The 24,906-nt window shown below is 37.8% G+C and overlaps 1 protein-coding gene across 15 annotated transcripts in view; it reads right to left on the reverse strand.

Moving 5' to 3' along the window:
- ZHX2 (zinc fingers and homeoboxes 2) overlaps positions 1-24,906 on the reverse strand; it is a 220,918-nt gene that overhangs the window by 165,644 nt on the left and 30,368 nt on the right. For 3 of the 15 annotated variants that reach the window (XM_074266386.1, XM_074266335.1, XM_074266269.1), the window contains exon 1: positions 1,014-18,418. The exons of 10 other annotated variants lie outside the window; for them this stretch is intronic. The gene's annotated coding sequence lies outside the window, so the exon portion shown is untranslated. Of the gene's footprint in view, positions 1-1,013; positions 18,419-18,482; positions 19,194-24,906 lie in introns of those variants that run through there. 2 more of the 15 variants (XM_074266302.1, XM_074266417.1) reach the window with 2 other exon arrangements.

A 24,906-nucleotide genomic window follows, 5' to 3' on the forward strand; every position in this document is an offset into this window, starting at 1 on the left:
GACCTGGCTGGATGATTTTTTCATCTAGGTCTCTTAAATTCACACAGCAAAGAGGAGTCCAGGGCTTCCATGATTCCATGTCCAGAGTCCTCTCCATACCATGACACTGCCTCTCGAGGCCCTGCTCATTCCTTTCTTTCCCCATGATGCTCTCCCCTTCTAATCCACCTCAATCTCATCCAGCTAAATAGTCACTGAGTCTGCTCTCCTCTGGCAATTATTCACATGTTCCTCAGCCACTCCTGTATTATGTCCCTGTCATTTCACTTTTCAATATTTGGCCCAACTCTCTTTATGAGCTTTAGAACCAGAGAAGTATCTTAAAAACATCAATGAAAATCAGCTTCCACTTACTTGGTATCACATGGTTGCAAAGTAACTCGCATATGGCATCATCTCCTGTGCTAGAAACTAGTAGATGAACCTGGTTTTTCATGAGAAAAAAAGAGACTCTATCTCTTCTACTTGGCCCCAGAGGGCAGAATTAAAAAGTGAAAGGTAAGCAAATTCTTCTATTCAAGGAAAAACTTCCTTAAACTAGTAAGAGCTCCCCCAAAGGGCTGCCTTGAAAAGTAGTGAGCTCCCTATCCCTGGAGTTCTTCAAGCAGAAGTTAGTCAGAGATGCTGTAGGAGGAATTCATGTTGTAGACTGGGGTCCAACTGGAAGACCTGGGAGGTTCCTTAAAACAGGCCCTCAGGAAATGCCTCCTAGCTGGCTTTCCATTAAGTGAACACCTTGGCTCTCAGTTTTCATCTCCATAAAAAAAGGGGGGATTGAATTAGATCTCTAGGGTCTGTTCCAGCACTTAGATTCCAATTCCTTTGTGGAGATCCTACAATTCCAAATCCAGGGCTCCCCCAATGCCCCCAACCCCCTGCCCCTGGCTAACTCCTCCACTGTGCTCTTCCTTTTTCCCTAACATAGTGCCTCCTACCTAGCACACTGGTCTGACAGATAACAGGTACTCCAGACATCTTTTTGGCTGAGGAGATCAAAGTAGCAGAGCAAATACCTGGGACTGGCCTCAGGCCTGGTTTGAGTTCCCGAGTGGTCTGCCTGCCAGGTTCCATGGGATCCCTCTTTTCATCTTGTGCTCGATCCCTCTCTTCCTCCCTCACCTATGGAGCTGTAATTCTGGCTCTTTGGAGGTCCTGATCATTTCTACAGTGACCACTTGCGATGTGACAAGCATGGGATTGTGACTTCAGCAGGGAATAAAGCAGCAGGACCTGATCAACTCCTAAGCAACGCAGATCCTGTTTGGATGCGAGCGTCCTCGGCACTAAAACAAAAAAACAAATTCCTCCCCGGGTAGGATGTGGGTGCCAAGTCTCAGTCTGAGGCCACATGTGAAAGCAAAATTCTAATCTGATTCGAGAAGCTCAGGGACTAAGGGGGCAGGGTGACACTCGAATCTTATGGCACAGTCACCCCTGGGTGATAGCCCAGTTCTGGGTTATGGCAAGCAACTCACTCTGACCAGAGGATTGCCCATGAAACTCCCCCAGAGGCAAAAAAATTTTGTTCAATATGATTTAAGAACAAAGAAATCAAATCTTTTTAAAAGAAAAAAAAAAGAGAATTTTGTGGGTACACATTCTCTCCTTCTTTCAATGTCAGATCTTAGTTTGAGTTTGGGAGAAAGGGCTGGAACTGATTCAGACTTTGTTCAATTGGGGCCTCTGACAAAGGCCTTTGAGCCACCGTGATTGGCTAATTATCCCTTTCAATGCCCAGCTCAATAATGATTAGAATTACTTGACAATGGAGAACACCCAAGCCAGGAAAGCTTCTACTATCAGCGTTCAGCTCCAGAGAACAACAGCCGGAGAGGCAAAGCTGGGGCACAAGAGAGGGAATAAGAAGCCCTCGAGTTCCAAGCCCTGTCTAGCCCTAAATAATTGAGATTTGGGGCAAGTGGAAAATAAGGCTACAGACAACAACCACTGGCATTTATAGCGTGCTTCTAAGGTGTGCAAACATGCTTTCTCTGAATAATCTTCATCTGATCTTTCCAACAATCCTCTGAGGTGTCTAGAACAGGTAATACTAGGAAAATGTGGTCAAACTGTTAACCAATGTCAAAGAGAACTTGGGAACTCTGGCTTCTCCTGATTCCAAATTCTGGGCTACACCTACGATGGCCACAGGAGATAAGGTACTCACCTGTAATCACAGCCTCCTATTTGTGGATTCCCAGGCCCACAGCAATTCCTGTAGTATATTTATACCCATTTACATTCTGGTCCTGACTCTATTCTCTTCCCCTATTTCAGAGGGCTACTAACTGAAAGCAGCAATTTTTAACCTCTTAAGAATGGACCTCCTTTTAGTGGCAAGATTGGGTGAGGAGAGAAAACTCAGCTTAATTTAATACACATTCATGTGCTTACCCTTGCAGTTAAGTGCCAAGGATAGGATAAAAAATTTGGATGAGACCCTGTGACTCCCCCCTCAGGAAACTTACAGTCTTGGAAAGGAAAAGGACACATGTACAAATAACTGTAATACAAAATAATACAGGATAAGGACATGAGAAAAGCACAAAGTGGTTCTGCAGGTTCAGGTTTGTAATGAAACTTAGCAGACCACAGTAGAGGAGAAGGAAACATGTAGTAAATGGTTCTGAAGCTGATTAAGAATTCAGTAGATGTGGGAAACACTCCATATACATAATTCTAGTTCGAAGGGACCTTAGAAATCATTGAATCCAATCCCTTTCATTTTACAGAAGGAAACTGGGCTTGGAAAGTGAAATAAATTGTTTAGGGTCATGCAGTTAGTATGGTGTTTGAGGTATTTTAACTTAGGACTTTCTGAATATAAGTTCCAATACTCTAGACAGATGCCTTTATGTAGGAGGTTCAGACCCTGGAGGATGGGAATCATTCAAAAAAGACTGGGATGTCCATTTAAATGAGCAGATTAGATGGACAAAGTACAGACAACAGGAATGTACATGGTATTTTCATAGAAAGAACCTTGCTCAAACATTTCAACAAGTATGATCAGATATTGTTTTTGGTGAGTAAGGGGATGAAATAAGGATGAAGGGGTTATGATTTCTAATTACTAAATATCTGTCCAGACTGGAGGGGGAGCTGTATGGAAAGAGAAAATGTCAGAATATGTATAGTCTTGAGTGCCAGGTTAAAGAGATTAAAGTAATGGAGTATATAATAGGGATCTTCTGAAAATTGTTTGATTACAAAAGAGGTCTCCAAAGGGCTCATGAGGTGCCACAGAGAGCCAACTCTAGATTAGGGCTACTTGATATGGGGATCACGGGCACCTGAACTCACTAGTAAAAATTTTAGAGCATTTTGGTTAGTAGGATACACTCATCATAAGAATGTCCCACAAACAAGAGATCTTTTTACATATACTATCTCATCTTAACCTCTTATTTTTCTTTTTTTTTTCCTGAGGCTGGGATTAAGTGACTTGCCCAGGGTCACACAGCTAGGAAGTGTTAAGTGTCTGAGACCACATTTGAACTTGGGTCCTCCTGAATTCAGGGCTGGTGCTCTATCCACTGCACCACCTACTGCCCCCTCATCTTAACCTCTTAACAGCTTTAGGATTCTGGAATGTTGGGAGTTACAAAGGATCTATATAGTCCAAATCTCTTTCTGATTGCCCTGTAGTTTTACAGATGAAGTAACTGAGATGAAAAGAGCCTCAAAGACCCAAAGTCAATAAAGCTACTTAGTACCAAAATTGAGATTTGAATTTAGATTCCTGGATCCCTAGTTGAATGCTTTCCCCACTATATTACATGGCAATTATTTCTTATAAAAAGTACATTCAACTGAAGTTTTGTCTAGGTTCCAAGCACTAAACTAGTTATAGGAGTTAAGATGGAGAAGAGATGCGCACTAGGATAGTAAGGGAAGGAGGGGAATAAGCATTTATATAGCACCTACTATGTGCTAGGCACTATGCTAACTAATTTACAAATATTATCTCATATAAAGTTTCTTCTTTTCAGGAATTTATAATTTTGATGAGGAAGCAAGAAAATCATAGTCACTTAAAAAGCTCAAGAAATATCCTCAAACAACATATGTATAAGTGCTGTCTTTAGGCTACAGGTTACTGCTCTATAGAGTTATTCTGATCTGTATCTGGCTACTGGACTCAGCTGGTCCAGAGAGGCTGGTGACCTTGCACCGTCCTCGCTTTCTCAAATCCAATTCTCTTGCATATCATGGCATCACCTCCCTGATGTCCTGATCCTCTTCGACAAGGAAGGACAAATAAGAACAGTGCCCTTTAAGAATGGATGATGGAAAGCTTTAGGGAAAGGTAGGATTCCTGGAGGAGGTGGGAGCCTGAAGTTGGACTCGGAACAGGAATCATTTAGAGAAGAATGAGGATGTCCATTTAAATGAGTGGATTGAGTGGGCAAAGTATAGGCTGCAGGAATGTACATAGTATTTTCCTAGAAAGAACACTGCTACCAACCCCAAACATCCCTCAAGCTGACTTGTCTCTGAAGCCTTAGCTTACCCCATTTCCTATACTTGTAATTCTCTCCTCCAATCACCCTCGGTCTGACTCCTTAACATCTTATTAATTCTTTAAAATAAAACTCAACTGTCTTTAACTACATGATGTCTTTGCTGAATACTTTAGCTGGAAAGGATTGCTCTTAACCTGAATTTTCTCCCTTCCTACTTTTATGTATTTTGCTGTGTTCTAATTTGGAATATTATCACTTCTTACTCAATAGGATCAAATCAATTAACATTTATTAACCACCTACTATGAGCCTGGCACTATGCTAATTGCCACAACTTAGCTAAGGACTCACAAGAAGGATAGAAGGGGTCTTAGAAATAAATTCTTTAATTTCATCATCTTTCAGATGAGATGAGATGAAAAATGGCACGGACAGGTTTTGAACCCAGATTCTCTGAATCCAAATCTAATGTCTTTCCCATGGTACCACACTGTGCACATGTCTCTTTCAGACATTCTAATCTCCCTGATTAGAATAGGGAGATCTCCCTGACCCCATCTTCATCTGTGTATATCTTGGTACAGACAGAGATCTTTGGGATCATGTAGCTCTACTACATGATGTCTCTAACATCATATTGCCCAAACTAATTGCTTATATGAATGAATGAAAGAACAAAGCATATACCAATCTGGAAGGACAGAATTCTGGTATATATGTCATGAAAATCCAATAAAATGCAGGCTGAAGTAAACAGAATTGCCAGAATAATATATACAATCACAGCAATCTAAGGAAAACCAACCAACTCTGACTAATGCAGTGACCAAGAGTCACTTTGTTGGGTTGAAAGTGCCACAGATAGAATGGGGGAGTGGATTATGGGTGGAATAGGAAGTTTACATTATCAGAGATTTACTAAGCCCCTCTGAATAGAGCACTGGACTTCAGAATCAGGAAGTTTGTTGTTCAGTAGTACCTGACTCTTCTTGATCCTATCTGGGCTCTTCTTGGCAAAGACACTGAAGAATGCTTGCCATTTCCTCTTCCAGCTCATTTTAAAGGTAAGGAAACTAACTAAGGCAGCGTTAAGTGACTTGCCCAGAATCACACATCTAGTAAAAAATCTGAAGCCAGATTTGAACTCAGCAAGAGGACTCTTCCTGAATATGGGTCCAGCACTCTACTGGGCCATCTAGCTGTCCTATAAATCAGGGACTCTGCAGTTTGGTTGTGTATGACTGCCCTATTAAACATGTTTGCCTCAACTTCCACATGTGTAGAATAGCACTTACCTCCTAGGGTTGTTGTAAGGAGGATATGAGATAAGACTTGTTCTGTAAACCTTAAAGCTCTATATAAATGCTAGCTATCATTATTAAAATAATTATTGTTAGACAAAACCAATGTTCTGATTTGTTTTCCTCAGCTATACCTCCTCCTTTGTTACAAAGGAAGTTCTACAGACATAAGGTAAAAAAATCATTAAGAAGTAATAGTAATTTTAAAAATCAATAAAACACTTTTTCCCCCTTAAAAAACTTGATATTTGATTTAGGACATCAAGACAACCCAATCCATCTTGTATACCTCTTAAGGGAAAAAGCTGCCCCGCCAGAGTTAAAACTCAAAAATAAACTCTGCCAGTTTAAAATTGTGCTTTCTCATCTTCCTCCCAAATGTACTCCTCTGACGGTCTAATTATAGTGACTTCTATTTTCTTGTAAATAATCACATCTGTCATAACTGATTTAAATGATCCAAGATTCTGAGTTGGCAATCATGACATCCTGAGCCAATGTGTCAATTTTCTCCAACAGGCTGTGAGCAAAAGTTGCATGAGATGGAGGGAGGAAAAAAAATGAGTCACAGTCCTATAGAAGGCAGAGATGCCAATATGTGCATTTTCACAACAGCAATATCAACACAAACTCTTCAACGTGGTGAATGAGTGTCGTCCCATCTGCAATCTATAGCAACACTAAACTTACATGCCAGCTCCAGAAGGGGGAAAAAAATCTTAGTGGAAAGCCACTAGTAGAAGTCAGCTTGTACATTTATTGGATCTAAATAGAAACCGTGCTAATATTCACATTGCTTTTTATTCTAGTTCTTGGAAAGTAAGAAGGAATGACTGTTACACATGATTCATCAACTACTGAGTCTTAAAGGCTAAATCCTGAGTTTAAGAAATTAACATGTACAGAGGGCAAGCCTTCGATACATGGTAATCATACCTCTACCTCCTTTCTAATTACTCTTACTAGAAATAGTTGTATTTCTAGTCAGAGAAAAGATGAAAGATGTTTCTTGGGGAGCCTTGCTTTTGGAAATGGGGGAGGGTGAAAGACAACATTTCTTTCTTGGTCTAGACTTGTTATATAATGGCTGTGGGAAAACTCCCTCTAGTAATCCTGGATTGACAGTGTGTCTGTTACTTACTGTTTTAGAAAGTTGTCTAGGATAGGACTTCTTAAACTTTTCTCACTTGTGATCCATTTTTGCCTGAGAAATTTTGATTTGATTCCAGGTATGTAAATAGGTACATAAAATAGGTTTATAAATCAAACATCTATGATAATGAACCATAATTCTGTGACCCCCAATTCAATAATGCAATGCTATAAGGGATCACCAACCAGAGTTTAAGAAACTTTGGCTTCGGACACTGAAAAATTAAGTGATATGTCTAAAGACACTCAACTAGTAAATTTAAAAGGCCTGATATGAATACAGCTCTCCAGATTCCGAGCATAGCTTTTTATCCATGTGGCTGCTCCAGAAGGAGAAATATTTTGGGGATCAGCTGTGTAAGCTCCAAGGTATGTGAGGAAGACTAGTAACACATGAAAATCACAGCTCCTTCCCTCAGGTCACCTTACAAGTGTAGTCAAGTTAACAAGCATTTATCAAGCACCTATTTTGTGCCAGGTACTATGCTAAGTGCTGAGCATATCAAGAAGGGCAAAAACAGTCCCTGCTCTCCAGGAGGTTCTGTCTTCCAAACAATTATGTACAAAGATGAATAAATTGGAGACAATCTCAGAGGAAAGGCTCCGTAGTTCAAGGAGAAAAGAAACCTGGCTCCACCCACTCACGTGAATGGACTCCCAGCTGTTGGCACAAGATGCAACAGAACTTGCATCCAGGTGATAGAATTTTGGGGATGGAGCTAGACTTTGGGATCCAATTTTCCTTGCTGAATATTAGTCACCATGAAATAACAAGAGTTTTACACACACTTGCCTGGCAGGCTGTCTGCAATCCTTTCACTTCTTCCCATTAACATGCACACAAAATGTTTTGGCCGCTTTCAAAAGTTTTTTTAGGCCTTCCCCTCTTACTGGTCAGAACTAGAGAGAAGAGATGAAATAACAGACTGTCTAATCTAGAGGATAATACAATGCAATTTTAGCATTCTATTCCCTACCTCTTTACACTCATGTTTCCCAAATCAGAAGGAATAAAGGGAAAATTCAAAGGACAATGGAGTTTCAATAGCTTCAGGAAACTGCCTGGGAATCTCTGGTCAAGATGTATTTTTTCCATTAGACCATGTGAAATGTCAGAATGAAGTACATTATCTAGAAGGGTCATATGAATAGTATTCACTTACAATTTCTGTGACATTTTCAAGGTTTGCAAAAGGCTTTTCTTGAAATAAGCTAGGGTATTATGCTTTCAAATATCATTATCCTTGTTTTCCAGATGAAGAAACAAGTTCTAAGAGGTCAAGAAACTTGACCATAATGTATTAAGTACTGGGGCCCAAAATGAAACTGAGGCCCAGGACCTCCTAAGGACTCTGGGCTGACACCGACCAGTACCAAGGTGGGGTCTTAACCTGAAAGGGCCAATTTCTCTTCCCTGACTTTTTTGCTTCTACCTGGATTAATCCAAGAAGGTCTCCAAAATAAAACTTAGGGGGGTATAGAGGTGGCATAGTGCATAGAGCACCAGTCTTGGAGTCAGGTGGAACAGCGTTCAAATCTAACCTCAGATATTTAACACCTACTAAATTCAAGACCTTGTACAAGTCATTTAATTCCCCCTGTCTTGCCAAAAACAAAAAACAAATAAAAATGAAATAAAATTTACGTACATGTCTATATGTAGGCAACAATTTTACACTAAGTTCTAGGCTTGTATCATTGATAATGAAATCAGTATCACTGATTTTAAAAGCTGAAAGGACCTTAGAGATCACTGACTTGAACCCTTAATAACCTAGATTTGACTAAATAGGAAATATTACTGGCCTAATGATATAGATATTTCTCAGCCAGAGCAACTGAACAGTGCGAAGCTTCCTTATATTGCCTTCTGGGCAATAGGATTAAACAAATGTCACTGGTCTTGGCTTACTGACCTTCTCTAAACCAAGGAAAATTAGAACTTTTAGGTTGTTGGTCATTCAGGGATAGTCCAGAGCCCTCAGCACAACAAAAATGATTCCAATACTGTGTGAGTTAATTCTGCTTCCAACTGCAGGTACGAGACATAAGACTTTCACTTGTTAAATAATGATTTTAATTTTCTTAGTTTTCCCACCAGCACCATGGATAGTATTTCACTATACCCTACCACCAATCCTCCAGTGGAGAAGCTAAATTCACCACCCTTTTACCCAGATCCTTTCTGGAGGTAGCATAGTGGGTGTGTATGGGATTTAAAATCAGGAAGACCTGGTTCAAATCTTACCTTTGACACTAATTAGCCCATGAGTAAGTTACTTAAACTCTTCCAAGGTTGTTATGAGAATCAAACAAGTAGTTCAATACTAAATGAAAAACTTAATGTGATATATAAATGTTGGCTATTACTATTCTATATAAAATCAGGGAGTCTCTTTATTTCTAATTCTCTCTGGTCTCTGTCCAGTTTTAGTTTTTAATCAATACCAAAAATGATGCCACATATTTTGATACCTGCAACTGCTATTCTCCCCTCATTTCATTACTCCTACATTATTTCCCTTGACTACTCGAGAACTTTTTATTCCTCCAAATAAATTAATATTTTTTTAATTTTGAATTTTTTCTGCCTTCTTTTGGTTAATTTGATTTAACCCTAAGTTTACTTTGGAAATATTATATTTTTTAAAATATTGGCACTATCCAAACCATGAGCACTGGATATTGCTCCCACCACTTAAATTATCTATTTCTTTAAGGAGCATTTTGTAATTGAATCTACGTAAACATTGAGTATACTCTAAGACTGATTCCCAAATATTTTATATAGTTTTTGTGATTATTTTCTCTTTCTATTATTGACTTCTGGATTTTGTTGTTATTATATAGAGATGCTATTGATTTTTGTGGGCTTATTTTGTAGCCCAAAACTTTGCTCTAAGTATTAATTGTATCAATTAGGTTTTTTGCTAATTACTTAGAAATTTTCTAAGTACATTCATTTCATCAGCAAGTAAAGATATTTTTGTCTCCTTTCACTACTTTTATGTCTCTAATTTGTTTCTCTTGTCTTATTACTACTGTCAGCATTTTTAGAATTAAATAACAATAGCAAGGAGAAAGGGCATCCTTGTTTTATTACTGTATTTAATGAGAAAATTTATGTTTTTCTATTGCAAAAGATACTCACTTTGGTTTTAAAAAGACACTTTTTATACTAAAAAAGATCCTGTTATATGTATAATTTGTAGGAGTTTTAGTGCAAATTAACATTGTACTTTATCAAAGGCTTTTAACCTTTCTTGAGATAATTATTAGGTTTTAAACATTTTTGTTTTTAAAACAATTAATTTTGTTGCTTCCCCCCAGTATTGAACCATTCTTGCCTGGTATAAAATCAGTTTGGTCATAATGAAAGAATTCTTGGATAAATTGTTATTTTCTACTAAAATTATTTTACTTTAACATTTTCAATTAATTCATTAATGATATATTGGGTCTATAATTCTTCTTAGCTCCATTGCTTCATATTTCCCTAAGTTAAATATAAGGACTATATTTGTCTCATAAAAGGAGTTGGTTTATGTTTAACAATAATTTGTATAATACTGGTAATTAATTGCTCCTTAAAAGCTTGATAGCATCATTATAAATCCATAAGAAGAATATTTTTTCCCTCGTAATTCTTTTACAGCTAGTTCTAATGTTCTGAGATTTGAATATTTTAGATCTCTATTTGGTAATCCTTCTGTTAGTTTAGGTAGTTTATATTTTTGAATTGTAATTTTTTATTTCTTTTTTTGCTTTGTTGGCATATTGTGTATTTCTTCTACTTTTGTTGTGATTTCATCTTGCTCACTTGTTCCTTAACTGATTTGATTTTCTGCTCTCTTCTTTTTAGTCAGGTTGGTTAAAAGTTTGGCACTTGTTAGCTTTTTCAAAGAACCAGCATATTGACTTAGAAAACCACAACTAACATCATCTAAGTTGTACTATATTTGTATTTATTTAGTTAAACACTCCCCAATTAGATTTTAATCCAGTTCAGCTGTACTAAATTTTATTTACTAGCTAATACCAGGCCTCCAGAGTTTGACACCTCTGTTGTAAGGCACAAATACTACCTCAGATTCAGATGTAACATTTCATAAGGAAGGTAATGATAAAAGAATCATTGCCCTGAGTAGAAATCTTGTCTCCAATGTCACAGGATCCAATCCTATCCCAGATCCTCCCTTGATCATTTTCTTTCCCATTGGCCATGTAGTAACCTTTAAACCCTCACACCTTGGGGGGCATCTATATTAGATGCCCCCCAAGAGCTCCAATTTCTCTTCTATTAAGCTAGGATGTTGTCCATGAAGGCACTATACTCTCTCATAGGAAGGGTTCTTCCTTAAGATTAAATCAACTGTAAGGTACTCATCTCCCATTATTGAATATATTTCTCTCCATGGGAGTTTTCTTCCCTGAGACTCTCTTGTCTCAGTGAGTTGAGATTTTTCTACTTTCCACTCATATTTCAGTTCTTCCCAATGCCATCTCTTCCACCCTCCTCCAGTAATACCTCTACTTGCCAAGAGTCATGGAACTGTTCTTTTATTTTTTTCCTCACTGATGTAAATAGAGTATATCAATCAATTAATCAACTTACTCTGAGTGAAGCATGATGCTAAAATCTGGGGATACAAACAAAGAAGGAAGAGAAGTCCTGCCCCTCAAGGAGCTTATATTTTAATGGAGAAAGACAAGATCCAGAGGAAAACTGGAAGGGGGAAGGAGGAAGAGAGAGACCAAGGTGATGCAATTGGAGCAAAGTCGAAGAAATCCAGAATTCATGAATGAATGGCTGGCTGGCATGGGTGGATTTTAAAATAAAGTTCTAGGAGGAGCCATTTGATCAGAGGGAGATGTCCAAGGAATTATTTACAATGAGTCCAATGAATTCCAGGGTAAAGAGTGTGCTTCTAGGTTGAAAGGCTGGGGTGTGGTGAGACTTCTGGATGGTAAATGAAGTCCAGAGGGTAGTACCCCAAAATGTTCTTTGTTGGCCCAACTGTATAATCACCTGTCATATATTATGTGGTTTCCTCCTTTACTTCCTGTCTCCCCTTTCATTCACTTTCTGTGCTGGGACTATACATATTTAGTCCCACAAAATACACTGATTCAGCTATAAAATATATTGTGGGTTTGAGTCTATGGTATTTCAGGTTTGTAGTTTTACTGTTATACCTCCTATTTCTTCAAATTATGCTTTTCTCTTTACTACCTTTGTGTATTTTTAGAAATCTATTAATGCATCCATTGTCGTTGTTTAACCCAATAAATGCTTTTATTTTTCTGTTTGTTCCTTTTAATGATCTCTAGAGATGATAATTTATTTTATTACTTATTCTTTCCTTGGAAGTTTTATTTAGTTATCATTCTTGAATTCCTGGTGTTTGGATGGCTTGTAAGTCAAATAATCTCCTTGTCTGATATTTGTAGAAATATTTCAAATGCTCCTTTTATTGAACATCTATCTTTTATTTTGCATCGCTTCGGTTCTCAGGGTACAACATTTTGAGCTATTTTGTGAACTACTTTGCTTTTTAAGAACTTATTTTTCCATCTCCTTCTGGGGTTTCTGATGGATGCAGCATAGTCTCATATTATTCAGATTTCTCTTCTTTTATGTTGGAAGGGCTTTCTCCTGGTTGCTTGCAGAATGTGTTTGTCAATGAAATCATTAAATTTAACTACTATGCTTTGTAGTTTGAAACACAATTCTGTTGTTTTTTTCCCTCAAGAAGGGATCTGTGGAATCTTTTGATTGGCACTTTGTTTTTTATATTCAGAAGTTCCGGGTAGTTTCCTTGTATTATTTCTTGCATTATGTTGCTTAGATTTTTTGACTTGTCATTTTTTTTAGGATGTTTATGATCTGTAAGTTTATTCTACACATCTTGTCTTCACATTAAATGTGCTTTGCTTTGATAGAAATAATAAATTCTTTTAATGTTACTGCTTTTTGCTTGTCTTCTTCCAGACTGTATTCTCAAGCAATTGCTTTCTAGTTCACTTTTTTTGGAGATACTTGTCACTGTGTGCTCATGTTTTTCTATTCTCTTGTGCATTTCCTATTTTTCTGTGCAAGCCGTAAATTTTTCTATTTGTTCTCTTATAACATTTCAAAATTCTGATTTCTCCTCCAATGGTATTTGTGAATACCATTTTGTGGTTTTATGCTCTCTTGAGAAACCACAAAGTTCTGTTTCTTCAGGTGTAAAATTCAATTTCTTTTGTCTTGTAATCTTTATTTAGAAAGATTTGTAACTCCTGGATGTTTTAATAATTATCTTCCCTTCTAATTTAGTATATCCTGTATCAATTTCTGTTTATGCTTTAGGTTTTTAACTAATTTTTCTTCCTCCTGAAATTTTTGGTAATTTTAGTCTTTTTTTCTCCTAGGGTTCACTATCTCATTTGCCCCCATTTTTGGTAGTGGCTTTTCCCATGGGAATAAAGCTGCTTCAGATTCCTCCTATGTTAGGAAATTTACTTTTTTTTAATCAGTCTTGGTCCCTTCCCCAAGTAGCTTCTGGAGTAACAACAGGACTGGCCCCAGCTAGATTCAGCACAGTCTTGCCTACTGGATTCCTGCATTAGTTCCCTCCGATCTTTAGTTCTTTGATTAGAATGAACCAACATTTTAAACTTTTCAAGGAATCAGGGGATAGTGAAATGGATGCTCTAGGAAGAGTTTTACTGCCTTGAGTCTCCCTAACTCAGAGCCACCCAGGACTCAGGAAATTCAATTCAATTCCTCCTCTTTTTTCCTTTTTCTTCCCCTCTCTATGGGGAAAGTTGAGGTCAGTTGCTTGTTGTAATAGGGCACTGGGAGAAGAGTAGAGGTAGGGTTTGCTGGCAGAGACTTTAAGCAGAGGGAACTCTTTGAATGGGCTCTGAAGCACCAGCCTATGAGCCACAAGTTGGTTTGTTTACCTTACTGAAGCACAGAGGTTGGTGAATGTTAAATGAATGCCCTAAGGTTTGGCATTCTTCACTTTTAATTCATAAGGCTGTTACCTTGTTAGGCATCTTGCTTTCTTATCCTGTGGAAACAGATGTAAGTGCTCTGCCTCTGGAACATAATTACTAATTTTTTTTATTTTTTATTTTTTTTTTACTTAGTAGGGTCTGGAGAAAACATCTAGTCCTCCATCTTATTGGTCACGTGACCATGTCCCAAATCCCTCATTTATGGATGAAAAAACTAAGCACAATGTTTAGGTAATGTGCCCAGAGTCACACAGTTAATAAATGCCTGAGACAGGATTTCAAAAGGTCAAAATCAGCACCAGATTAGAAGAAAAGGTAAAAATGAAAATACACTGAATTTAGTTCCTATTACAGTACTAACACAACCTAATCAAATACGCTATTGAGGCTATATATTGGAAAATGGATAAAATGATAATTTTGAGCTCTGTCAATATTCTTAAACCTCTATTTGTTCATCAATAAACTAGGGAATAGAGCAGCTAAGTGGCACGATGGATAGAGCGCCAGATCTGGAGTTAGGAAGACTCAAATCTGCCTCAGATACTTATAAGTTGTCACTTAAGTCTGGGCAACTCACTTAACTTTGTCTCAGTTTCCTCATCTGTAAAAATGAGCTGAAGAAGGAAATGGCAAACCACTCCAGTTTCTCTAATAGGAAAACTCCTCAAAAGGGGTAACAGAGTCAGAACCGAACAACAAACTGGGGAATAAAAATACTTTTACCACCTATCTGACAATAGTCTGGTACAATGCAAAGACTCTCTCTTTAGAAGTTAAGTAAGTTTGTTCTATTTCTGAGCTGGGTTCCACTAATTATGGCATGTTACCTGAAAAGTGGGCATCATTTGAAGTTAGAAGAACTGGATTCAAATCTTGGCACCTAGCACTTAATATTGAGTGAGCTAATATGACCAAAATGTTTACAAAGTATTATATATTATTATAAGAACTTGTATGGTCTTGAACAAACCACTTAACCTCTATAGGGTGGGGGTAATTATAAGACCAAACTTTCCCATCTGTAAAATGGGAATTCATATACTTATAAACCATCTAAGATTGTTGTGAAGAATTTGATATTATATTACTAGGTACAATTAGTGCCACTGATTTGCTGAAATCTGTGATTTCTCCAGGTTAGGAAGTTTCTGGCTGAGGAATCTCCCTTTACCAATCCAGGTCTTAGTCTTAAAGTTGCCTAATAGGTTATGATAAGATCAGCATCATAAAAGGGAAGAGTAAATAACATATAGTGCTGTTTTAGGCTCAGAACAAATTGAGTTATTAATCAATCCATTGGTAAATATTTATTAAGCTTCTAATAAATTCTGGGACTACACTAAGCTCTGAGGATACAAAAAGGCAAAAGATATGCATGTCTTTAAGCAATTTATAATCTAATGAGGTAGACAACATGCAAAAATGTATACAAACAAGTTATATGCAGCATTAATAGAAACTAAGAAAAGGAAAGGCACTAGAATTAAGAAGGGCTAGGAAAGACTTTCTATAAAAGATGAGATTTTGTGTTTATGGCAGCCCTTTTTGTAGTGCAAGAAACTGGAAACTGAATGGATGCCCATCAGTGGGGAAATGGCTGAATAAATATGAATGTTATGGAATATTATTGGTATGTAAGAAATGACCAGCAGGATGAATACAGAGGCTTGGAGAGACTTACATGAACTGATGCTGAGTGAAACGAGCAGAACTAGAAGATCATTGTACATGGCAAAACAAGGCTATGTAATGATCAATTCTGATGGATGTGGCTGTCTTCAACAATGAGATGATTCAGACCAGTTCCAGGCATCTTGTGATGAAGAGAGCCATCTGCACCCAGAGAGAGGCCTATGGAACTGAGTGTGGACCACAATATAGCATTCTCACTCTTTTTGTTGTTGCTTGCTTGCGTTTTGTTTTGCCTTTCTTTTTACTGGTTTGATTTGATTTTTCTTGTGCAGCACAACAATTAAATATGTATGCAGACAATAAATTTAACATATATTTCTAAAAAAAGATGATATTTTAGCTTGAACTTAAAGGAAGCCACAATATGGAGGGAAGGATGGAGGCATCCCAGGTGTGAAGGATCACCAGAGAAAATACCCAGAGTGGAGAAACAGTTTTATCTCTGGCACAGCCAGAAGGCCAGTATTACTGGGTCACAGAATACATGTGAGGGACTAAGGTATAGGAAAACTAGAAAGGGGTTGAGGGGGCACTCCATTGTGAAGAGTTTTAAATGCTGAGTGGAGCATTTTCTAATTGTTCCTGGAGGTAACAGGGAGTCACTGGAATTTATTGAGTAGAGAAGTAACACAACCCTATCTGGGTTTTAGGAAAATTACTTTTGTGGTTAATTGAAAGATGGATTGGAGTGGGGAAAGATCTGAGGCAGGCAGATTCACCAATAGGCTATTGCAGTAATCCTGTACCACAGGAGTGACAGTGTCAGAGGAGAGAAGGAGGATACATGAGAGATTTTTGCTGAGTGAAATCAGTTTTGGCAAAAGATTGAATGGAAGATGGTGGTGGGGAAGTGAGAGACAGTGAGAAATGAAAGACTTCTGGGCTTGGAAGGATTACCCTCCACAGTAATAGGGAAGGTAGGAAGAGGGGGCCAAGTAGGGTAATCAGGTAGCCCAGCAGATAAAGTACTAGGCCTGAGGTCAGGAAGACGGGAGTGCAAATCTAGATACTTATTAGTTTTGTGATCCAGGACAAGTCACTTAACTCTACTTGGCTCAGTTTCCTCATCTGTAAAATGGGCTAGAGGGAAAAAAAGGCAAACCACTTTAGTATTTTTGCCAAGAAAGCTCCAAAATAGAGTCAGACCTGATTTAAACAACTGAACAATAGGAGGAAGGGAGGGTTTAGATAACAAGTTCTGTTTTTGGTAGATTGAGATTTAAGATGTAGCTTGAGATATCCAAAAGGTATTTACAGATGTGAGATTGAATATTAGCAGAGAGATTGAGGCAGGAAAGAGATTTGAGAATTGCCAGCACAGAGATGGCGATTAAATCCTTGGGAGCTGAGGAGATCACAGAGAGAAGAAATCTAGAGGAAAAGAGAAAAGGGCCCAGGATAGAACCCTGAGGGATACCTATAGTCAAAGGGCATGAGGTTGATGAGGATCCAGCTAAGGAGACAGAAAAGGAGTGGTCAGATAGGTAGGAGGAGAGCCAGGAGAAAATGGTGTTCCAAAAACCTAAAGAGAAGAAAGTACTAAGGAGAGTGATCAATAGTGTCAAAGGCTTCTGAGAAGTCAAGGAGAATGACTGAGAGTAAGCCATCGGATATGGAACTGAAGAAAAAGATTTGGTGAAATAAGGTGGGAAGCTGGATTGCAAAGGGTTAGAAGAGAATAGAGGAAAAGAATGGAGGCATCCACTATAGACAGTCTTTTAGCTATATTTTGGGCTTCAATTTATTCATCCATAAAATGGAGGTAACAGATTAGATTAACTTTGAGGTACCTAATAGCTCCCACGTATTACATCATATATTTACATGTATATCATATACTTGGGATCACATGCTCCCTAAGTGTTAAGGTGCAGACTAATGAACAGTGGGGAAAGTGCTGGATTGGGAGTTTGAACATGGGTTCAAATACAGATTTAGGCCCTTATTCCCTATATTCTAGTTTCTTAAAGTGTGGTTTGTAACTCCATATGGTGTGTTATAATTGAATATGGGGTCGTAATTTATGATTTATTATCAGTAAATGTTATATTTGTATACCTATATATCCCCAGGATCACTTAAGAATTTCTTGGGTTAAAAGGTCAAGAGTGAGAAAAGTTTAAAAAGATTCGTTTATGACTTAGGATTTGCTACCCTGGACATGTCCAAATGGGACTACATAGCTTCTGATGGAGCCTATGATTCCTCACACTACTGCCTACACCTGAGCTTTGTCTGACCACAGGTGGGCACTTCCTTAGGTGGATAGAAAGGAAGGATTTGAGGTTTTACTGCTTGAAGTAAAGGAAAAGAAAAACAATCTTCACTTCTGCCCTGGGGTACTTTGACTTTCAGATTCTCATGCCCCACAATAACATGGACAGGAAGGAGATAGGGATGGGGAAGGAGAAAGTTGGGATAGTGAAAAAGTAGTCTAAACTTAGGAGACTCTTCATATATTCAAATACTTTCTATTACGCAAGTGTCTGCTTTGTATTAAGACCACAATCTTCCTTCATCTCAGTCTCCCTTCCCCGTCACAGGCACTGACATAAACACACCCTAGAAATATCATTTGGGCCTTCCAGCCTCCTTTAGCAACTGGAAAAAGTGATTTCCCAAGATAAACAGGAATACACAATTCAGTAAAATAAGCACCACATTCCAATGGATGAGGGAGGGCTGGAAGGATCTCTGGGTCCAGATTCAGCCCTCCCCACCAGGATGAGCCATTAACTTTGAAAGCCAAGCAGCCTGAATTGATAAATGTCCAAGTGCTTTCCCTGCCCCCTCCCCTCTTTACTGTAAATCAGTTTCAGCCTAAATCCCAGAAGGTTTAGCAACATGCAGGCAAATAACTAACCTTTTTCCCCTGGGAAAATGGGCAAGGAACCCTGTTTGCTCCATATTTCTTAGTCTTCCAGAAGTAGCAGTGGAAAATCTCCAGGGCTCATTTCCATTTTAAGGTCATGTTCTTCTCTCACTGCAGTGGGAGTCCAAAGTCCTGGGTTCAAAATTCCCACTCTGACACTTAGGTTGTTAAGTTTTGAGCTGGAAGAGTTCTTAGAGATGCTGGACTCTCATTTTAGAAATGAGGAAACTAGGCCAAGAGGGAAAGAGCCAGGGTTCAAAAACAGTTCCAAATACAAAAGATAATATTCTTTCCACTGTGATATATCCATCCTAGTCACATACTATCTACGATGTGACCTTAGACAAGCCATTTCCTTGCCCATTTCCATTACTTCTAAAATGAGGGGCTGGACCACATGAGGTCCCTCCAGCTTTAAATCTATAATCCTTAAATCTTTAATGAGGAAAAGGTGGCTCGGGGATAGAATACTGAGTCAGGAAATCCATTCTCAAATACTTACTAGCTATATGGTTCTGTACAAGTCATTTCACCGTCTGCCTCAGTTTCCCTAAATGTAAAATGAGAATAATAATAGTACTGAACTTCTAGGGTTGTTGTAAGGATCAAATGAGATAATTTTTGTAAGGTTCTTAGCCCAGTTCCTGGCACACAGCACAAGTGAAGACACTCTTCCTTGCCTTTTAAAGCCCACATATGGTTTCTCTCTCTCTCTCTCTCTCTCTCTCTCTCTCTCTCTCTCTCTCTCTCTCTCTCTCTCTCTCTCTCACACACACACACACACACACACACACACACACACACACACACACACACACACACAAAGTTTTTTTTAACACTGTTCCTAAGGAATCATTTGTATGGTATTCATTAAAATCTGGATAATCTTAGTGTAGTGGAAAGAACCCGAGACCCAAAGTCAGGGCAGCCCTGGATTTAAGTCCCATCTATAATACAGGCTTGCTGTGTGACCATATTTGAGTCACCAAAAGTCATTTAACCTCATTTAAGCTACTCTTTATAAGTTTGAGATGAGTCAAAACCTACTTTGCCCCAGCAAGAATTCCCACGCTGACAAAGCATGGTTAGGTCCTTGACTTATTATGATCCTTTGCATAGTTGGCAGAAAGGATAGAAATGAGAATATAAATGGCTTCCTTAGATGAAAAAAGGAAAGAAAGGAAAAAAGCAGCTGCTACATTTTAATCCGCATGGTGGGGGACTGGGGAAGGGGATAAGTAGGAGCTGGCTAATAACTAGCTTCTCTTTCTTCATCCTAAATCACTTGCCTTCTGAAACTGAAATATTACTCCGTGCTTTCCCAGTGAACACATATGTCAAACCTTCAGTCCATGAGGAAGTGTCTTCTAACCCACACTTATAAAAACCCTCCAATAACAACAAGGGTTCATTAAGAAGAGACTGTAAGTAAATTTTTTCTTTAAAATAATGGTTTTATTAAAACTATAATTTGCTCAAAGTACTTGAGAATTTAACAAAGTGTGTAATTAGCAATAAATTTAGGAGAATGTCTCTCCAAACCTAAGACAAGAAAAAATTCTAATGGCTAGCTTACTGATTTTTTAAAGGTTTTTAAAAATATATGTATATATTCATTAACAAGTTTAATATCTATTTAAGTTGCACCACACTGAAACTTGGAATACAAAATTTCAATCCAGTTGTGTCGTTTTGGCTGTTCAAGTTTGTACACCCACACCCACACACTGCTGAACAAAAGATTCCCAAACATCCAGCTTTCTGCTCTTTTTACTTTTGTGTGTACACCTGCACACATTTGCACACACGTATAGATGCACTCACATTTACTTTACAATGTTTGGGTGGTTGTTTATCACACTCACATGTCCTCTACAATCCATCAACCTCCAAAGGCCTCTGCTTAAGAAAATAATGTGAGTTAGCAGTTTCAGTAACTGCTTGAGCAGAATAAAAACACTATTTTTCTAACTACTTGGAGAGTACTTTGGATATTAAGTAACTGCTGCTCTCAAACTGAACTAGAAGGGGAAGAAAATCCTTATTTGATCTCCAGACTGGACTTGGGGACACAATTTATGTCATTAGATACATGGTGGGGGGAATAGAGGTAAACAGCATACTTTCCAGAAACAACAACATACTCAGTTAGATGGGAGACTTTGGCTGACACTGGTCCAGCTCCAACAGTGCAAATGGCTCCATTGTGTTGTGCAGGCCTCAAGGAATAGGCCTGGGGAAGAAAGCCTCCTGACTGATTTCTCTAGGAGAGAAGTGAGTGTGGCAGGTTGTTGGAGGAGGCAATTGGTTTCCCTGACTACTTTGAAAATTTGGGAGGCTAGAATAGCCAGACAACTCCAAGCTGGGCCCTATAATCTCATGGAATAAAGAGGCAGCGGAAATGGACAAAGATATCAGGAAGGAAAGGATAAAATAGTGGCAAAGGTTAAAAGTTAAAGGATCACAAACTTAAGAATTTCTCTCTACTTTTAATGTCTCATGTGACTACAGACTAGAAGTAGGATGTCCTAAGTCAGGGATTCCTAACCTGTGGTCTCTGAGCTTGTTTTTAAATATCTTGATAACTATATTTCTTTTTTTAGTTTATTATTTTTAATACATATTGTTTTATGAATTATGTGGGGAGAGAAAAACCAGAGCAAAAGGGGAAAACCATGGGATAGAGGGAAAAAAAAAACATAAAAACAAGTGAACATACCATGTGTTGATTTACATTCAGTGTCTTTAGATCTTTTTCTGGATGCAGATAGTATTTTCAGTCCAAAGTCTATTAGGACTGTTGTGAATTACTGAGCTACTGAGAAAAACCAAGCCGTTCATAGTTGATCATCACACATTTTTGCTGTTACTATGTACAGTGTATTCCCAATTCTGCTTGTTTTGCTTAGCATCAGTTCATGAAATCTTTCCAGGCCTTTCTATAATCAGCTTCTTCATCATTTTTATAGAACAATAATATTCCATTACCTTCATATACCACAACTTGTTCAGCCATTCCCCAATTGAAGGACTTGATAACTATATTTCAAATGTAATTAGTTTCAATAAGCAGGATGATTTCAGAGAAGCTGGAGAGATTTATATGAACTGATACTAACTGAAATGAGCAGAATCAGGAGATCATTGTACATGACAACCGCAAGATTATATGATGATCAATTCTTATGGACGTGACTTTCCAACAATGAAATGTTTCAGGCTAATTCCAATAGACTTGTGATAAAGAGAGCCATCTGTACCCAGAGAGAGAACTGTGGGGACTGAGTGCGGATCACAATGTAGTATTTTCACCCTTTTTTGTTGTTGTTTGTTTGCTTTTTGTTGTCTTTCTCATTTTTTCCCTTTTTGATCTGATTTTTCTTGTGCAGCATATTTGTGGAAATATGTATGAATAATTGCACATGTTTAACATATATTGGATTACTTGCTATCTAGGTGAGGGGAGAGGGAGAGAAAAGTTTTGGAACACAGGTTTTGCAAGGATGAATAGTGAAAATTACCTGTGCATATGTTTTGAAAATAAAAAGTTTTAATGAAAAATTTTGAGAAAAAGGAAAAATATAATTGGTTTCATTTGTAAATTCTATATATTTTATGTTTCACATTTAAAAATATAATTCTAAAAAAGCATACACCATAATTCTGAAGAGGGGTACACAGTTTTCCCTAGACTGCCCCCCAAAAATCTACAATATAGACAAGTTTAAAAACCCCAAGCACTTCTTGTTTGTGTCATGTGGCAATTACTCTGATATAGGATATGGGGATTCTAGGTCCAGAGCTGGAAGGCACTTCAAAAGCCATTTAATACAACTTTTTCAAATGAGGAAACTGAGGCCCAGAAAAGCTAAACATGTTACCCAAAGTCAGCCAAAGAAAAAGCACCTGTAATTTTCCTGACATGGGTGTGACATTCACACCTTCATCAATTCCTTAGTAGCTATTTTTTTTTTTAATCAATGGAGGAGTCAGTTCAAAGAAATTAAAAAAGCATTAGTTAATTACTGTGTTCAAGTCATAAGGCTGTATTGAGGATACAAATTAAAAAGTCCCTGCCCTCAAGGAGCTTACATTCTACTAGGAGAAAAGTGATCCGCTACCAGCTGGCCTAACTTCTGACAAATTTGGCCAGTTTAACTTAACAGACACCATTTTCCTTGTCAAGAATTTCTAGGTTGGTAACCTACATGCCATAAGGCTTCAGAGCAGACTTTTGTGGAGGGAAGACTACCTGATGTATGAAAATGAGAGTGTATGTTATAAGAAATGACAACTATGAGGGTGAATTCAAAGAAGCAAAGAAAGACTTTTATAAACTCATCAAGGGCAAAGTAAGTAATATAGAAAATAACAATGTAAATGAAGACAGCAACAACCCCCCCCCCAAAAAAACTGGAATTAATAAGTGATGAGGATTTTTTTTTGGGGGGGGAGGAGTGAAGCTGCTCATAAGTAACCATTTGTATAGTGTTAATGAAAGCATGAATAATCTTCATGGGTAGCTACAAGATGCAAATAGAGCAATGAATCTCCAACTAGACCTCAGAAAATCACAAGTTGTGTGAGCCTGGACAAGTCATGTTTGCCTCAGTATTCTCATCTGTAAAATGGGTTGGAAAAGAATATAGTGAACCACTAGTATCTTTGCCAAGAAAACTCCAAATGAGGTCATAAAGACTCAGACACAGCTAGAAGGACTAAACTACAACAATAAAAAGGATTTGCTTGAGAGAAGAGCTAAGAAAATAAAACAATACTATTGCCTTCTTTTCAGAGTAAGGGAGCTATATGGAACCACTGCCTCTACTGTCAGCTTTGTTTGTATTAATTACTTTTGCTGAAGTGTTTTTTATCTTTTTCTTTTATTCTCTGGATAGGGAAGGAAGAATATATTCAAAAAGAAGGTTACATAAAAATACAAGATAGCAATACATTTCTCTAAAAAAAAAAAAAAAAAAGAAAAGAAAATGCATACTACTGAATAAATGCTCCAAAATAGTCCAAGCCTTGTCAGATATTTACCAAAATATTCACAGTAGCAGTATTTGTAGTGCTACTTTTGCACAGCAGACTAGAAACAAGGCACAATCAGTTCTGCTGTGATACCTGCTTTAAAAACTCCAATTTGTCCTGAGATTGATATATTAGGGAACATTTTCAGCATAACTGAAATTTCAAGTTTGTTTCTGTTCAGTTTCTAGAGAAATATCAAGAGAACACAGAAAATTGTATCACTTTGAAATAACACAGTCTATGATCCTTCTGATCCCACTTCTATTAGCAAACTTTGGGGCTTAGTCAAGGTGATGGTCCATATTTACTTATATTTTCTGCTGCAGAAGGAGCTGTGAGTGTAGATGGGCTGATCCTCACCACTCCCATCTCTCTTTGGCCATGACCTCTGGCCTCCAATGGCCTTTCCAACTTGCCCTACAACCTGGGGCCAAGTCTGAGCAGCAGTCCAAGGTCTCTGACAAGGCTACTATTAATTGTAATATTTATGTATCTCTTAACCATTTAACATGTATAAAAGAAGGCAACTGTTTTTAAAAATTAGATTTCTTTTTTATTTTATGTGTCACTGTTTAAGTTTTTGAGCACTGTGCCCCCTAAAGTTCATTTCCCTCCATAAAGCTCTATGTTGTTTGTTTTTTTAATTTTGAGAATTTTACATAGCCTGGTGCTTGTGGGAAAATCAGATGTCTTGTAGCAGAATTGCCTGTTTAACATCAACTATGGAGTAGTTCAACAAACAAATATAAAGAATACTGGGAAGTAAGAAGCGATGAATATGAGAAATTCAGAAAAACAAGGGGAGATTTGTATGAACTGATCTGGAGTGAAATAAGCAGAGCTATATACACAATAATGACTGTAATAGAAATGTTTAAAAAAAAAAAACCACTAAAGGGAAGCCAACCTTTGGTCACTGTAAAAACCAACTTGGTCTGGGAGAAGGAATAACAAAAATACCTCCCTTCTCTCAGCAGTAGTGAAATAGGAACAAGAAAATCACTCTACATCCACCATCAGGCAAAGTCACTGTAACAGCTTTTAGTTAACTGATCTTCATTGTTACAAGATATAGTTCAATACTAAAGTGGGGGAAAGTATAATATCTGGAAATGATTCCAATGTCCAAAATGTTATCAATAAAAGTTATCTGAACAAGAAGATAAAACAAAGAAGACTGGCATAAACATCACAGATATATCCTCCTGCTTAGTGAAGGAGTCACTCAATTCGAGAGGTAAAGAACAATATGGAATGAGGAAGACTTGAATTTGAATCCTGTTTCAGGCATTTAGTAGCTATGTGGCTCATGGCAAGTCAGTTAAAACAACAACACAACCACAACAAAACACAAGAGAAAAAAATTTTAAAATTCTGTTTG

Source organism: Sminthopsis crassicaudata, chromosome 1 (genome assembly GCF_048593235.1).
Source record: "Sminthopsis crassicaudata isolate SCR6 chromosome 1, ASM4859323v1, whole genome shotgun sequence".
NCBI lineage: Eukaryota > Metazoa > Chordata > Mammalia > Dasyuromorphia > Dasyuridae > Sminthopsis > Sminthopsis crassicaudata.